The following is a 9,267-nucleotide window of genomic DNA, read 5'->3' as shown; positions in this document are numbered from 1 at the left end:
CAAATTTCATTTGAGGGAGATATTGACCACCACTGTGGTCAGGTGAGCACATTGCTCAACTAGCGCCTTGGCTAGTGTGTGTTATCAGTCTGGCAGCAGCCATCACAACCAGATGGCATCCACCACAACTGCCACTGATGGTCATCTGCTTAAGTTGGATGCAGCCATCATGACTGCCATCTCTTGAGAAGGGTTACAGGAAATAAAGGTTAGGAAGGTATGGGTCAAGCACACCATCACACAATGTTCCTACAATTTGCTAGCCAAAGACATACCATGAAGCAGTTACACAAGTAAAGGAGACAAAGATGTATGACTTCACTCTTCACAAATAGTGTTGTAGATACACTTGCAAATGCAATTAATTTCGTAAAAGTGATGGAGAAAATTAAAGTCTGCTGTACAGAGCCAACAAATCTGCTTCCAGTAGTTTATTTATGATGCTGCTATTCCTTCAGGGGGAGATAATCTAGGGATTTTTCATTTAGGAATCAAGTTTATAACCAGAGTGTTAAGGAATAAGTTTAATGTTGTCTAAAATTGCTTGGACTGATCATTACCAGATATCGTCTTAAAAAAGCTTCCAGCCTTCCTTCAAGAAGTCCTACTGACTCAAAGAAAGAGTTACAAAATGATTCAAGCCAAAGATGTATTTTGGAGAGATAATATATTGTGAGAATTGAGTCATTATTCATTTTCAGGGGATCATGGCCCTTAAGCTTTAAAAATAACGATATTGAAGGGCTAGAATAACTATTAAAAATAACTATATGGGTTTGAATGACCCATGTGTAGTTGCTTTGCTTGACATTTATATTTTATTTTTTATTTTATTTTATTTTTTGTGGACAATTTTTCTCTCAAGCTTTGGCATTTCTCATGGTTGAACAGACTGCTCAAAGCTTGCAGTTTGAAAGATCAGAGAGTAGTGAATATCTTTTCTCAGCTTCTGAAATTCAAAAATGGGAGCATGAACTTCCTTTGTGCCAATCGTAAAGCAGATTTACACTATGACTGGTATAGTCTTTGTGGGCCAAAGCAGTACATTTTTTAATCAAAACATAAAGCATAGTATTAAGGGCACTATCCAAACTGAAAAAAAATATATATAAAAAAAAATAGTAGCTCTAGCCTTTGCATATGAAGCTTTCACACTTCCTGCGTATAGATTTTTATACAACCTTTAAAAAAATTGCTGTCTTCCTGGGAATCTTCTTTCCATCCCCAGTTCCTTGCTTTTGAAGAGGATCATAAATAAAAAGAATTCAGATCACACAAGGAAATTTATATCTACCATAGCTTATCTGTCAAGTCTTTACTTTTCAATAATTTTTTGGCATTATTTACTGTGTTTGTCCTTTAAGGCCATCTAAAAATTCCTCCTTGATCAATTGTTATTTAAGTGGAAGAAAATACTTAGTGAATGTATGCCAACCTCAAGTTCTTTGGAAACTGGAAGTTTAATTTCATTTTTTATATGAATAAGAAGGGTAGTAGGGAACAAGAAGAGGGAAATAAATTCCACTCTGAAAGAAAAAAATGATAAGCCAATGAAAAAGCAAACCACCAATACTACTCCATTATTATTAGCAGATGTGGTGCTTAGGTGCCTCTGAGTAGCTGCTCATTTCTTTTACATATTGAATGGAATCGGAGTTTTTACTTAATATTCAGTGGATATCAAAAAGGCACAAGACTTTGAAAATCTGGTCACTATATAATATTCTTCTATTCCAATGATTATTTTTTTTTTATGTAACTCAGATAAATTTACAATTTAAAAAATGTGAGTTTATAAGTTTATAATGAGTTTATAATGACACCTTCAATTTCACTGAATTTCACTGATGATAGTTTTAATTTTGTCTTTTAACCATTATATGTGTTCATTTTGTGAAAATTTGGAAGGCTCCCCACCAAAGTCTGATCCAATTTTTCTTTCTTTCTCTCATGTTCTAACGCTGTGATGAATGAAAGCAAAACATAAACCTGACAGAGAGGACATAACATTAATTATATTGAGACAATCTGCTAGCAGTCAGGGTGAATGAGTTTCTTTTACAATCAAGTTTCACCACTGATAGTCCTATCAGCTTCTGAGCTTGTTCCACTGCATGGGTGAACAGCTAGGTAGGTCATTTGTCACAGAACATAAAAGCAAGAATCCACTTTTTGAAGTGGGGAATTCAAGCCTATGAGCCCATCAGTAATTTGTACTATAATTCCATCTTTGCATAATCAGAGAGATTAGCTGCCAGCAGTCTGTTTATGTGCAAGAGCCTAGCAATATCTTAGAGATAGTTTTCCATGTAAGCCTATAAATTTTTATGAGATTTATATGTTTTGATCAACAAGAGGTGTTGAGGAGGAGTTTTTTTTTGTTTTGTTTTGTTTTTACTTTGAGGAGGAGTATTTTATTTTTTTTAATTAGCAACTTATTTCACTTGTTATTAACACAGAAATACTCGTTTGCCATTTTATTTTGAGAAGTAGCCAAAAGCATACTGGACTCTCCTTTTGTGGTAGGTAGATAAGGTGAAAAGTTTGAAAGGGATATTGCTTTAACACAGATGACCATTGAATGAATTTGATCTTGTTAGGGCTTGAATCAACTCAGCTGGAAAATTGGATGTAAGCAAGACCCGACTGAAAAACAGGTGTTGTAGTTTAATTTAAATAGTCTCAATAAACAAATGACAGCCAAAAGCTATGTGAAATTGCAGGTAGTTATTGTAAAATGGTAGAAGGAAAAATGTATGCATACATTTTTGTATGTACATTGACCTGTATGCAGGTCAAGATAAGTTCAGACACAGCAGGCTTGACAAGCCTTATTTCTGAGGCTGTTCAAGCTTAATATAAAGCTCAAGGCTAATAACAACGGTATGGTATTACAGAACTGTATAGAACTCCAAGGATGAGACCAGTTATCCATGTAGAGGCAGGATGATGTGATTTTAATATCTTAGTATAGGTACATTGATCACTTTAGTGTGTGTTTCCCCATTTTTGCCCCCATATGTAACCTGCCAAATAGTTTGAGGAATTTCATGTTGTGATTCAGGCCAAAGATTAAACACCTGTATTTCTGCCTAAGTAGATAACTCCTTTATCTGTACTCTTTTTAAGCTTTCAAGCATGAACAGCAACAACAACAAAAAGATCTGGAATGATTTTTCTCCCTAGCTCTTTCTCAGATATTTTCTTGTGGGAGCTGGTGAAAAGACTTCCTTCCCTATTTGTTTCTTTGTATATTTTTATTTAAATAGCTCATTACCCAAATTTAAGTCTAATTTTCATCTATATACTGTACATAGATTAGATATTGGTATATAAAGAATCTTAAGTGTTGTTTTAAACCTTGGAAAAAATTCATTCTTGCAAAAACACTGACAAAAGTCCTATCAAATCTTCTTGGCATTGCTGTATCATCTGTGTATATAACTTGTAAATGCTCAGATACCTTATATTTATTTGAAGTTGCTTGTCTAAAATTTAGTAGGTTCTGACATCACATCAGAGTTAGAACTCTGAGATACCATTGAAAATACGTGGTGAGATTTTGAAAACAGCTATGTTTTCAGATGCATTTATAATAATTGCTTTTGACTACAGATTATAGGTCTCAGTGGGTTGTTCTTCTGAAGCATTTTTGGGGCAGTAATAGACATGCTGAAAAAGGCAATTGAGACACTGCTTATGTGCAGCCCTAAAGGTACTTTAATAAGTGTTTTTCTTGTTTGTTTGTTTGTTTTCTAAACAGATGGTGTAATTTGCTTCCTGCTGTTTTAAGGGTTGTCTTCATCCTGAAGTATTCTAGTGCACTCTTCTGCCGATCCTATTTGTCCATTATGACTTTTTTTTTTTCAGTTCTCCTCTGACTTATATTTCACTTTTATTGTGTGATGTTTTCTTTCAGGGAATTGCTGACCTAGTAAGCCTCAAGCAGCCATGACATACATGGTTCTGGATTATTGTTAAAATGTTTCTCGCTCCTTCTTATTATTCTGAAAAAATATATAAATATAATTGCTTCTCTGAAATTACATACACACACAGAAAAATTTTAAAAAAGCTAATGTTGTGTAATGGTATTATAACATATTCTCAGAGTTTTGCTTTGCAAAGATCATGTGAAATGGGCCCTTACTGAAGGGTCATGTTAAGATATAATTTACTATAATTATTCTTATTCTACATTGCTTTTATGCTTTAGAAAGCAGTCCACTGATATCCTGGAAGAACAGAATCCTTTCCTTTAAAATCCCAAGTTGTTGAGGTAGAGACAGCAATTCTGGAAAGCCTTTCTTTTCAGCTGTGGTGTTTTTCTGCTAGGGGAAAAAAAAGAGAGAGAGAGAGAGAGAAGAGAAGGACAGAGAGAACCATGGTGCTTATTTTAGATCTGGTGGAGTGGGTGGTTATGCTCATCTGGAGATGATCATAATGTAAAAGTTAAACAGTTTTACCATATCTCCTTACAGCTGCTTTACCTATACTTAAAGAAATTGAAGTTTGTGTCATTTGTTGTAAGATGGTGACTTCTCATGTTATTTTTTTCCTTTTTTTTTTTTTTTTGTTTTGTTTGTTTTCTAGATCTCTGACCAATAACCTGAACAAAGAACAGAAGTTGATTGACTGTATGTGACTTTGGAAATACTTGCTATGGGCTAAGAGTGTCCATTTAAACATGTCTGTATAAGCAGATACAGGCACTTATGTACCAGCTCTTCCAACATTCTGGGTTGGCCAGTCACGAATCATCTCTGGACCAGGTGCTGTCTAACTTAATTTGAGAGAGGCTGTATCTCATTCTAAAGTATCAAACTTCTACTTGTATAGATGATGTACCAATATTTTCACTATTCTTGTCAGGTGACAAAACCTGATCATTCCCCTTTACAGATGATGGTCTGAGGAGAATGACTTGCTTGGACATCGCACAGAAAAACTGTGAAGACAAACTGTGTTTATTTCCTAAAGTGTGGGCTAACACAATGGCCATTAAACAACTACATCTATTCTTTACTTGACATTGTGGTATAAAACTATGAAACTTGGTATTTGTGTCCTATTAAATTATATTTTTGTCTGTGATCACTGGAACAATACTGAAGTACGTTAGTGACTCTTTGCCATCAGGAAGGTAGAGGAGTAAAATGCTTCTAACATAAAATCATTAAGGTTAGAAAATACCTCCAAGATCATCTGGTTCAACCATCCCCCTAACACCAATGTCACCCACTAAACCATGTTCTGAAACGCCAGGTCCAACTTTCCCTTAAACAACCCCAGGGATGGTGACTCTACCACCTCCCTGGACAAACGATTCCAATGCCTGAGGAGAAATTTCTCAATTTCCAATCTGAACATCCCCTGGCACAACTTGAGGCCATTCCCTCTAGTCCTATCACTGGTTAATTGTGAGAAGAGGTCGACCCCCAGCTCCCCACAGCTTCCTTTCAGGTAGCTGTACAGAGCAATAAGGTCTCCCCTGAGCCTCCTCTTCTCCAGACGTAATAACTCCAGTTCCCTCAGCTGCTCTTCAAAGGACTTATATTCCAGGCCCTTCACCAGCTTCACATCCCTTCTCTGGACATGTTCCAGGGACTTGATGTCCTTCTTGTAGTCAGAAGCCAAAAGTTGAACACAGTACTTGAGGTGCTGCCCTCACCAGAGCAGAATACAAGGGGACGATCACCTCCCTGGTCCTGCTAGCTGCACTATTCCTGACACAAGCTAGGATGCTGTTGGCCTTCTTTGCCACCTGGGCACACTGCCAGATCATGTTCAGGTGAGCATTGACCAGCACTCCCGGATCCTTTTCCTCTGCACAGCTTTCTAGCCACTCTCCTCCAAGCCTGTAGTATTGCAGAGCAGTGCTTACAATAAGTAAGGAATTTTCAGCTTCTTGTGCTGCCCTGCCAGTGAGGAGACTGAGGGGGCATGCAAGGGCTTTAGGACTAATTGCTAATTGTATTAGCATATTGGGTTTATGTGGCAAGATTTTAGTAGCATGGTGGCTGCAGAGATACCCTCTGTGACAAGAGCCCAGCAGCTCTCCCATGTTAGGTGCAGCTGGTTAGAACCCAGTCCAGCCAGCTCCAAAAAGGACCCATTGCTGGTCAGAACTGAGCCAGTCAGTGATGTTGGTTGTGCCTCTGTGAGAGCAGATTTAAGAAAGGAAAAATCTGCTGCACCACAGCAGCTGGGAGAGAGGAGTAAGAAAATGCAAGAGGAAAAGCCCTACAGATCCCAACGTCAGTGCACAAGAAGGGCAGAAGGTGCTCCAGGCATGGAGCAGAAGTTCCCCTGCAGCCTGTGGAGAGGCCCCTGGTGGAGCAGGCTGTCTCCCTGCAGCCCATGGGTCCCACAGGGAGCAGATCACACTGCAGCACGCGGAGGAGCCCCCGGTGGAGCAGGTGGATGTGGCCTGGAGGAAGCTGCGGCCCATGGAGAGCACCCACAGGAGCAGGCCCTGGTCTGGAGCTGCAGCCCGTGGAGAGGAGCCCATGCAGGCGCAGGGAGTCCAGGGGGAGCTGCCACCCATGGGGGACCCGTGCTGGAGCAGTTTGCTCCTGGGGGATGGACCCCATTGTACGGAGCCATGTGGGAGCAGGTCTTGAAGACCTGCTGCCTGTGGGAAGCCCTTGCAGGATCACTTTGGGAAGGACAGCATCCTGTGGGACGTACCCCACGTGGAGCAGGGGAAGCGAGTGACAGTGAAGGAGCAGTGGAGATGAAGTATTAGGGACTGACCACAGCCCCCCTTTTCCCACTCCCCTGCACTGCTTTGGTGGAGGAGGTAGAAGAAGATGGATGGGGATGGGAAGGAATCTCTAGCTTATTTTTAGTTCTAATAGCTGTAGTCTATTAGTAATAGGCAATAAATTGCATTAATCTCCCTTATTCTGAGTCTGTCTTTTATGTGATGGTAACTGGTGAATGATCTCCCTGTCCTTAGTTTAACCCCTGATCCTTTTTTCATCGTATTTTCTCTCCCTGTTCTTTTGATGAGGGAAGTGATGGAGCAGTTTGGTGGAGCTTGGCTGCCCATCAGTGTGAAACCACCACAGTTAGATGCTAGCATAGGTAGGGTAAGAGATATAATAATCTGAATTAGTGACAAGTTAGGGTACAAAAACAGGGTTAACATATAATCTGGCCAATTTAAAATCATTTCTAAAGGTGAAACAAATCACTTTCTGACTACCTGGATTTTCCAGGAGATATTTTCATATATATTTGTTTTCATACTTTTTCATATCTATTTGTTTGTGTAGGTGAATTAAAATCAGTTCCAATTAAAATCAGTTCTATTAACAAAGCAAAATATTTTGGTGCTATTTTAACACCAGTTTAGGAGGTAACATAACCCTATGAAATTGCTTGAAGTAATCAGAAGAGTGCTTTCAAAAGATGTTTTTCTGTCTGGTCCACTGGTGATATTCTAGTTGAAGTAATTATTTATTCAATAAAGAGAGAAAATATTTTTTAATAATTTTAAAATATTTTCAATAATTATTTTTAATAATTATTAAATTATTAATACGTAGTCACAGTGCCAGGTGTGACTCCAGCCCCCCTCACATCACTGGTAAAAAGCCTCACTGCTTGTTGTGGATGCACTGTTAACAGTGCACTATTAACAGAGTGCTTGGACACAAAGAAGATAGTAGCAAAGGCAGTATGAGATAGCAATTCAACCACAAATCTGCAAGTGGAGTGTAGCAGAGGTAGGAAAAAAAAATGTAATATCTTTGGCCATCTTTTATTTAAAAAGAGGGAGTTAGGTAATATGCATTTTCTCACAACTAGGGGAACTCACATAAGCATTTCAAACCTTGTGGTCTTGTCCAAAGATCCCAATATCCCACAACAGCAGAAAAGTAGATGGGTGGCCTGAGTCAACTGAGTAGAGAAGTCGAGGCTTCTCTACTCCTGGTGAGAAAAGTAACTGGACGGCTGACAAAGTTTCTGCTCTGGGATCTGTATGGATTTCCGAGACAAATAGAAATCCACGGGCATGTACTATCAAAACAACACTGAATAGACAGTAAGAAGTAGGAAGTGCTGCAGAGGCATTCATCTTGCCTATATTTAATTACATAAAAGCAGGTATCCAGTCTAACCAAAAGTTTTCACAGATAGCAGAGGTATACAAGCCTACTCCAGAGGCTGAGTCATCCCATCCAAGGGTATTAACACACAGGAAAAAAACTGTTCTCTGGATTTTCCTGTCCACAATAACTAAAGAAAGAACCTAATGATAACATAAAATAACTTTTAGAGAGCTAGATTAAAATGAGACAAATGTCTTCTTCATTATTCTTTCTCTGATTTGCCTATCTTTATGATGAGGTATTAAGTTTAAATTACCTAGTCTTTCAAAAACTACTTAATTTGTGTTATAAACATACATCCATGTTATAATATTGGCATAGGTGATGACATTGGCAAAGTAAATCTAACCCTGACTGTAATTGTGATTGGATACCTAACTGAAAATATCCTATCAAATATTCTTTTATATATAACTGTTTGTGGTGATAAAGACACATTTATTTTGATATTGTTACAAATGTAATACCTTGAAAAACAGGGAGGCATTGAGATGTAATAGTTGTGATTATGAAAGACAAAACTCAGAAAGACTTCTAAATAAGCATAAATTTCTGTAGAATAGGGAAGAAAATTCTGATAAATTCTCCATCTGTTGAGGTTTAACCCGGGAGGCAGAAAAGCACTGCACAGCCGTTTGCTCACTCTCCTGCCACAGTAAAATGAGGGAGAGAATCAGAAAAAAGGTAAAACTCATTGGTTGAGATATAAATGGTTTAATAGGATAGAAAAGGGAGGGAAAAATATAATAATGATGACAAAAGTATATACAAAACAAGCAATGCACAATTGCGCACCAGCTGCTGACCAATGCCTATCCAATCCCCAGGCAATGCCAGCTCCCCAGCCAACTTTTGTTGCCTCACATGACATCACATTCCTTTGACCAGTTTGGGTCAGCTGTCCTGGTTCTGTACCTTCACAGCTTCTTCTGCACCCTCAGCCTCCTCACTGGCAAGGCAGCACAAGAAGCTGAAAAGATCTTTACATAGTGTAAGCACTGCTCTGCAACAACTATGAGAAAATTAGCTCTATCTCATGCAAAACCAGGACACCATCGTATTCAAATTATTCACATAATTCACCAATAAATGTATTTAGGAAATGTTTAAGTGTTAACAACAGAATGGAACATAACATTTTCCAACC

At 38.4% G+C, this 9,267-nt stretch overlaps 1 long non-coding RNA gene across 1 annotated transcript; it reads left to right on the top strand.

Moving 5' to 3' along the window:
* Positions 1–2,741: 2,741 nt before the first annotated feature.
* LOC110351585 (uncharacterized) lies at positions 2,742–5,088 on the top strand. The gene is made up of 3 exons (XR_011806726.1): positions 2,742–2,883; positions 3,616–3,715; positions 4,594–5,088. It is a non-coding gene; the product is annotated as an uncharacterized lncRNA (long non-coding RNA).
* The last annotated feature ends 4,179 nt before the right edge of the window (positions 5,089–9,267 follow it).

Source organism: Anas platyrhynchos, chromosome 1 (assembly GCF_047663525.1).
Source record: "Anas platyrhynchos isolate ZD024472 breed Pekin duck chromosome 1, IASCAAS_PekinDuck_T2T, whole genome shotgun sequence".
Lineage (NCBI taxonomy): Eukaryota > Metazoa > Chordata > Aves > Anseriformes > Anatidae > Anas > Anas platyrhynchos.
The sequence above is the reverse complement of the archived record's forward strand: the minus strand, read 5'-3'. Positions and strand labels throughout refer to the sequence as shown.